Source organism: Lepus europaeus, chromosome 18 (assembly GCF_033115175.1).
Source record: "Lepus europaeus isolate LE1 chromosome 18, mLepTim1.pri, whole genome shotgun sequence".
Taxonomy (NCBI): Eukaryota; Metazoa; Chordata; class Mammalia; order Lagomorpha; family Leporidae; genus Lepus; species Lepus europaeus.
In genome coordinates, this window is record NC_084844.1 from 70,780,438 (window position 1) to 70,788,607 (window position 8,170).

The 8,170-nt window shown below is 40.7% G+C and overlaps 1 pseudogene; it reads left to right on the forward strand.

Annotated features, from left to right (window-relative positions):
• Positions 1 to 1,930: 1,930 nt before the first annotated feature.
• On the forward strand, positions 1,931 to 3,542 carry LOC133746984 (protein-L-isoaspartate O-methyltransferase domain-containing protein 1-like; annotated as a pseudogene).
• The last annotated feature ends 4,628 nt before the right edge of the window (positions 3,543 to 8,170 follow it).

The window sequence follows — 8,170 nt, forward strand, 5'->3', positions numbered from 1 at the left end:
CAACAGACTCAGTAATCAAAAATCACAGCCCTGGACTCAATCCAGGCTCCCATGTAGGTAGTAGTCCCAAAGTGCAGCCAAGACTTGCAAGCAGGCATTTAGATATGAACATGAGTGTCCCAAGCAGCATCTTACCTACTACACCAAATATCCACTGCCAAGCCAAACTTTTTTAAAAGGCCATATGAGGAACTCTAATAATTCAATAATCCTAAAACAATAAGTCCTTTGATAAATAAAACATTTATCCTTTAATGAAATAGTCCCACATACATAAAATGTGTCCCATAATTATGTAAACTGACAAAAATAAGGATGCTTTCTCTCTCTCTGTCATTCTCTCTGTGGCACACTGTCTTTCAAGTAAATAAATAAACTAATACACTTTTAAAAAGACCATGGAAAGGGAATGTAGCAAAATTGCATATCCTGTGTTAATGTGAGATATATTAATAAAATTATAAGAAATTATCCAAAAGAAATTAACATAATTGCATGAAGGAGAGAATCTGTATAGGGACAAAATCAAATAAAAGCATTATTTTGTGTTTTCCATGTCAAAATCCTATGGCCATTTTTCAATGACTTTTATATCCTTTACATTTCCAAATATTTCAAATTAGAGAGAGAGAGAATGAATCTTCCATGTGCTGGTCCACTTCTGAAATGGCTACAACACTTGGGGTGAGGTGGACTGAAGCCAGGAATCTAGAATTGAATTTAGGTTTCCCGTGTGGGTGCAGGGACCACATACCTGCTGCCTCCCAGGGTATGTGTAATCGAAAGCAGAATTGGAAATGGAACCTGGGCTCAAACCCAGGTACTCTGGGATGTGGTCAACCCAAGCATTGGTGGGATGTAACATGGGGTCAGGGGTGGCGGGTTCTGCAGTGGGATGTCAGATGTGGCAAGGGCAGGGTAGGGAAGGCTGTAACAGTATTTCAGATGGTGCAGGGACCTCTTAGATTCCAAAGAGAGAGAGATGCACAGAATATAACTCTCATACTAACTCCACACTCTGTATTCAGGGAAGGTCCATGGTCTGGCTTTCTGGTTTGATGTTTTTCTTACTGGCTCCATAATGACCATGTGGCTACGCCTGGCCATGACAGGTCCCCTATCACACTGTCACCAGGTCTTGTGCCTGCTCCAGTCACCACCACTTGCCAAGGCTGGAGGAATGCTTTCAGGAACATATCTACTTTGTGAACCTGCAAGTTCTATACCATGTAGGCAGCTGCTGCTGCCCACGTCCTGGGCCTCAGCACAAGTCATTGTCATATTTTACGTAAGATCATATCAGGGAAGCCTTCATCACCAACTCCCACCCTGCCCTCCACAACCTGACCTTGCTTGGACATCTGCTGCCACAGGCCTGTTGGGCCTGACAGCTGCACATGGGTGGGGTGGGAGGAAGGGAGTGACTTCTAATGAGCCCAGCTGGCTGGACACTCCATTTCAACTACCAAGCCTGCATCACCATGGGTTTGGCAAGCTGCTTTTTAGTAAATTATTTATTTTTGGAAATGAACCAGTTCAGTTGACTGATCCTCTGAGAAACTCAGCCAGGTGGGCTCAGCCAGCAACGCCTTCTTGCCTTAGACTCAGGGGCTTGGTGGTGAGGGGTGGCCCTGATGAGTATTCAGGGAAGGTCAGGGGCAAGCCCTGGGGTACCCCTCTCAACCAACCTTCCCTCACACTTGAGGGTACACCCTCCCCAACTGTCTGAAGGCCTCCACCCACAGGCCCTGCTTTTGCTGTTATGTTGTCTCTGAGTCCCTGTAGGTCCCTCTCCCACTCCACACCAAGATGTGGCCTGGAGAGTACACCATGGGTCACTTGGGGGTAGACACAAACATCCACGTCTGTCAGAAGATGCCCCATCCTCTTTCCTCACACTAATATTAGGCCCCTGTTTCCCCCCATCAGCATGGCTGCTACAGTCCCTATGGCCATGATGACATTTTGCTCCCTCTCCATCCTTGGAAGGGACCAGGCAGCGACTTCTCCCTCCAAGTATAGGAATAATAGAAAGATAAAATAAACATAGAGGAAATGCATATTTCAAACAGTAAGTACAGTATTTAAATGTAGCACCATGTGACATTTGAAAAGGTTACAAAAGCACTTTTATAGAATTATAATCAATATATATCAGTTGGATACAATAACAAAATGGAGACCAGTAATTTTATTATTGTATTGTTGGTTCTGAAACAGACGTGAGGTGTAGATTCATTTATTTGATGGGTGAAATGTCTCTGAAAAAGTGGAGATTGAAGTGACATCATGAGCTACATTTAAGCATCAATGCATGCATAACTGAACAGCAAGGAAGATTGTTTTCCACTACATTGATGTCTTACAAAAATAAATAAAAGTGTTTGTAAATCATCAGATTAAAATTAGAACATCTTATCAACCCCATTACACCACACTCTTTGTCAACCTCCCATATTCACCATATCTGTATATAGGAAAATGATTATTACCTAAATGTATGCACACTCTAAGATAATATTTTTTATTTTCAATGTCTATTTTGATCTGATTTATTTCAGTTTGTTTCCCCTCCTCCTCCCCTCCCCCTCCTCCTCCCCTCCCCCTCCTCCTCCCCTCCCCCTCCTCCTCCCCTCCCCCTTCCTCCTCTCCTCTGCTCTCCTCTCCTCTCCTCTCCTCTTCTCTTCATTCTCTCTCTCTCTCTCTCTCTCTCTCTCCCCCCTCTCCCCTCTCTCCTCTCCCCTCTCCCCTCTCCCCTCTCCCCTCTCCCCTCCCCCATCTCCCCTCTCCCCTCTTCCCTCTCCCCTTCTGCCTTTCCAAGAAATCATGGGATTGAGCTTCATTCAGATGTGGTGGAGTATGCCAGGGGAAAATGGGAGAGCTTCATCAAACATAGTGATAGCTTTGATAAATATGAGTTGTGTGATCCTGCATTTGTGGTTGGTAATTGCCTCCAGAGAGCATCTGACAGTTATCAGTATGATCAAATTATTGTGTTGCTGGAGTCCAGAAAGACAATGAAAGCTATGTGAAAATTTTCCTGAACATGGGAGGCCTACTAGTCATCCCTGTAGAAGATCAGTTAACACAGATTATGCAAACTGAACAAAACACTTGGAAAAGTAAAAATATCCTTGCTGTTTTATTTGCTCTACTTGTGCAGGCAAGAAAGAATGACTACAGCAAACCTGATTCTGTGGGACTCCTCCCCACCCTGTGCTCTGAGGAACCTGCAGGACTTGTCCTGTATTTACATTCACTGCACTTAGAAATTTCATAAATAATGAGACGCAGGCCAAAGGGATTCCCCAAAAGGCTCCACCCAAAATGAAAAGAGAATGAAACAGAATTAACACGTAGGTCTTTGTGAGTAATCAGCTTATTCCTTAGCCTCTAGACAGTGAGGATCACAAATAAGAGGAGGGGAAAGACCACAGCAAAGCCATGAAGCCAGAAGGGTCTCAGAATTTACTGAGAAAATCATGAAGCTGCCCCTCCCTGAGTCTTTAAAAGTTTGCTTGACATATTTTAGAGACAAATAACAGATTAAGAAGAAAGAATGCCAACTTATAATTCCTGTAGTCTTGAATACATAGCATTTTTTAGTTGAAAGAATTATTCCTTTAATCAGAATGGTAGGGGAAAAGTATAACCTGTTTCTGTCAGTAATGGAAATGATGTATTCAGTCATTTAAAAGGATCCTTTTATTAAAATCTATTTTTCTTTAATCTTGGGAAAATGCTGTTTTGTCTCAGAGTGATTTGAAAGTGGAATGCAACCACAGTCAAGACATTGTGTCCTATAAATTGTTTTCTGACTCCTTACAGATTTGTAGTGGTAAATGTTAGACATAATTTTAGATAAGATTAAGACCATTGTTAAGCATATAAATTTGATTTGAATTGCAGTTATTTTATTTCCTCTATGAAAGTCCCTCATAAAGAAATAAAATGCTTTGTAGACCTATTTACCTTTTTTAAAAGATGTATTTATTTATTTATTTGAAAGTCAGAGTTACACAGAGAGAGGAGAGGCAGAGAGGGAGAGAGAGAGAGGTTCACTCCCCAATTGGTCACATTGGCCAGAGCTGCACCGATCCAAAGCCAGGAGCCAGAAGCTTCTTCTGAGTTTCCCACATGGCTGCAGGGGCCCAAGGCCTTGAGCCATCTTCTATTGCTTTCCCAGGCCATAGTAGAGAGCTGGATCAGAAGTGGAGCAGCCATGTTTTGAACTGGTGCCTATGTGGGATGCCGGCACTTCAGCCCATGGCATTAACCCACTGCACTACATCACTGGCCCCAAACTATTTACCTTCCTGTGTTGCAATCACTATTTCTGAGTTGCTGGAGACATATTCCAGGCAATATATGAGTGCAATAATAATGCAAAATAATAAGTAATTTAGCTTTTAAATAAAACACAAATTTCATGAAATTTTACAGTCCTGCAACTTTTGCTTTTGAATCAGTTGACCAAAGACCTGGGCAGGAGTGGGAGGGGATATCTGCTTCTCTGAGAGATTTTTAATAGCACAGCAAGTGAATATTAGAAAGTATACATTTACCACAACTCTTAGTTTGTATGGACCCTTTACATTTTTAGTATTTAAAGTTAATGAGATCATCTTGACTTTCTCAAGATTTCAAGGTCTATTAAAGATTGTTTTTTCTATGGTTCACTGTATAAAGTATTTGGTTTAAGAGCTCCAATGTTGTACGTGACTCTTAGCATAGACAGTGAGTGAGTGAGTGAAATAAACACGTGTGACTGCCACTTTCCTGGAAAGCTCTGAGTTTCAGGGCTACAGCAGGCGTGGGTAGCAGATGCACTTCAGTAAAAGGGACTTCCAGTTTATCTGAATATTTATCTTTGACAAAAGGGGAGTGCTGAGCTTACAGCTTTTGCTTTGTATCTTTCTAGTATAAGAAATAATCACAGAACTTGTATGTAGACAACTTCTGTTTTGAAAAGCCAGTTCAGAATCACAGTATAAACTTTGGGACCTACAACATGCTCATCTAACCACTCACTTTTTAATGTGTTTTTTAGCAAAATTATAATGGTTTTACTTTTTTGCTTAATATCATGTACTTAATGTACTCATTATGTGAATTTTGTTATAGCTTATCAGTGATAAAACTGGCAGGAAATGTCATTATGACTTTGTTTCCCTAGGAAGGCATGTAAACAGTCATGCCTTGATAAAAAAGTATGCACTGTAACCTGCCACTTAATGTTAATATGGATTACATATTTTCAAAGGGAAAATTATTATAATCATTATTCAGATATGCTTAAGGAAATCCAAGCATTGTATAGTAAACAGATTTTTATTTCTCTACTAAGTTACAAGTATTGATTCAAAAATCTCAGCTCTAACAATTCTACACATCTGAGAACAAGCAGTTTAAATAATGCAAGTATGACATCGCTCCAGATAATTGAGGATGCTTTAGCAACATGAAGGACAGTTTCAGGGAGAGTACTGCTTCCAGTGGCTGGGAATAGGCTGGGGGGTACCACTACATTTTACTGATATGATTGTTAAGCTGCTACTAAGACATGCTTCATCAGGTTTCTGTCTAGAAAACAGCTTCATATCGTTGTCATCTGTTGGAAATGGTCATTTGATTTGGAATCAAGTGCTTGTTTTAAAACTGATGAAATCTTTACTTAGTATATACTGAATCGATCTTCTGTATATAAAGATAATTGAAAATGAAAAAAAATTGGTGTTAAATTGGAAATTGCATAGAAAATCAATTTTTAAAAAATATCATGTAGGATCTCTGTCTTTAATGTGCTGTACACTGTTATTTAATGCTATAACTAGTACTCCAACAGTATTTTTCACTTTGTGTTGCTATGTGGGGGCAAACTGTTGAAATATTTACTTAATATATACTAAATTGATCTTCTGTATATAAAGAGAATTGAAAATGAATCTTGATGTGAATGGAAGGGGAGAGGGAGTGGGAAAGGGGAGGGTTGCGGCTGGGAGGGAAGTTATAGGGGGAAGCCATTGTAATGCATAAGCTGTACTTTGGAAATTTATATTCATTAAATAAAAGTTAAAAATAAATAAATACAATAAAATAAAAGTGTAGCTGTGAACATGTTTTTATCTGGAAATCCTGGGAAGAGTGGAAAGAAGGGACCCTCAAAAAAGAAGGTACCTTTCTTTGAAAGGAGGAGAGAACTTCCACTTTGCTTATGGCCCTGTCTAAATAATGTCAGCCTTGGCAGCCCATGACAAGAGCCTCAGGTGATCACTGACATCATAAATAAGAATGTCAGTTGTTAAACCAAACAGGAGTCACTGTGCATTTGCTCCCCATGTAGGACCTCTGTCTTTAATGAGTTGTACTATGAAAATTAATAGTAAAACTTGTCTTCAGATGGTGCTTTATATGTTGTGTGTGGGTGGCTAGGTGGGTGCAAGCTGTTGAAATATTTACTTAGTATAGAGTTGATCTTCTGCATAAAATAATTAAAAATGTGTCTTACTGAAGAATGGGATGGGAGAGGGAGTAGAAGGTGGGATGAGAGTGGAGGTGGAAGGGCCAATTTGAGGGAAAGAACTGCTATATTCCAAAAGCTGTACCTATGAAATTAAATTTATTAAATAAAAGCTTTATAAAAAAAAGTCCAGTTTGAAAGGGAACTTTTGGAATGACAGAGGGAGGGCCTCTGTAAATAAACTTTTCCTAAAATAAAAAGAAATCCTGGGGAGACTTAGCCATCTTTTCTCACCCTTCTCTCCCTAATTTTATTGGAGCTGGTGTCCAGATATGTAAAAGTACATGTTCTTAAATAATGGCTTTACTATTTAGGAGAGCGTTTTTGCTAGGCATAGATTTGAAGAATAACTTTTTTATAATGTCTTTCATTCTCTCATCCTTGTTAGAGTGTACAGATTTTTCATGATCATTGAATACTTTTTGTCATGGAAATGTATCTTTCATGTTTTTAAGTGCATTCATTTTACAGTTGTGATGTTATCATTGACTTTAAGATAGTGGTAGAAATAAAAAAATGAACAAATTTTTTAAATAAAATTTATTTGCCAGGTAGAGTTATAGACAGTGAGAGAGAGAGAGAGAGAGAGAGAGAGAGAGAGAGAGAGAGAGAAAGGTGTTCCTTCCATTGGTTCACTCCCCAAATGGCCGCTATGCCTGGCACTGCACCGATCCGAAGCCAGGAGCCAGGTGCTTTTCTCCTGGTCTCCCATGCGTGTGCAGGGGCCCAAGCACCTGGGCCATCCTCCACTGCCCTCCCAGGCCACAGCAGAGAGCTGGACTGGAGGAGGTGCAACCGGGACCAGAACCAGCCCCTAAATGGGATGCCGGCGCCGCAGGCTGAGGAATAACCAAGTAAGCCATGGTGCCAGCCCCAAATGAACAAATAATTTTAAAAAGAACATCCAATATTCCAGAAGGAAAAACTATTGTTTTATAATTTTGTGCAGGAATTAAGGCTGAAAGCAGTTTGAAAAATGATTTGTTTACTTTTGTCTGGAATAAAATTGCTGTAACTTTCCCAGTGCATTTCTGAATTATTTTATAAGCCTGAGTGCTCTATCAATATAATTAAAACAACACAGGAAGTCAGGCATATCCCAGGTGATCCTTACCATCATGGAGTAGAGGAAATGTTGATGGTGCCTTAGCTGCTGAGAGTTGGTTGGGGTTTATGAACGGAATAGACAGTATATGATCAAAAATTTTGCATGTTGATGCTGTTATGCTCAAAGAAAAGAGTTTACCCAAAATTTTGTTATTTGAGAAATTATTCTCTTTTACGTTATGCCCATAACACAGATACAGGTGAGAAAAAAAGGGGGGGGGCGCTAAATGTAGAGAACATTGTTGCATCAGTAACTCAAAGAATCAGCTAAGGTCAGTGAATGAACGTAGGCTTTACATTAACCCCAGGAATTCAACTTCCGGTCATAGCTAGCAATGCTCTGGAGTAGGTGCAGAGAAGCCATCCAAAAGGGTGTGGTGCCGGGGTGGTGAGGGCACCGGGGTCATAACCTCTGACCTTGCTCTGACCAATCAACAAGCTTCCCTCCCTGTGACCCCGGCAGCACTCCCAGCCCGCCCTCCTGTCCACGTCAGGATCCTCCCTCAGCCGCCTACTGCGGGAGCCCGGCCTGGCCGCTCGCCG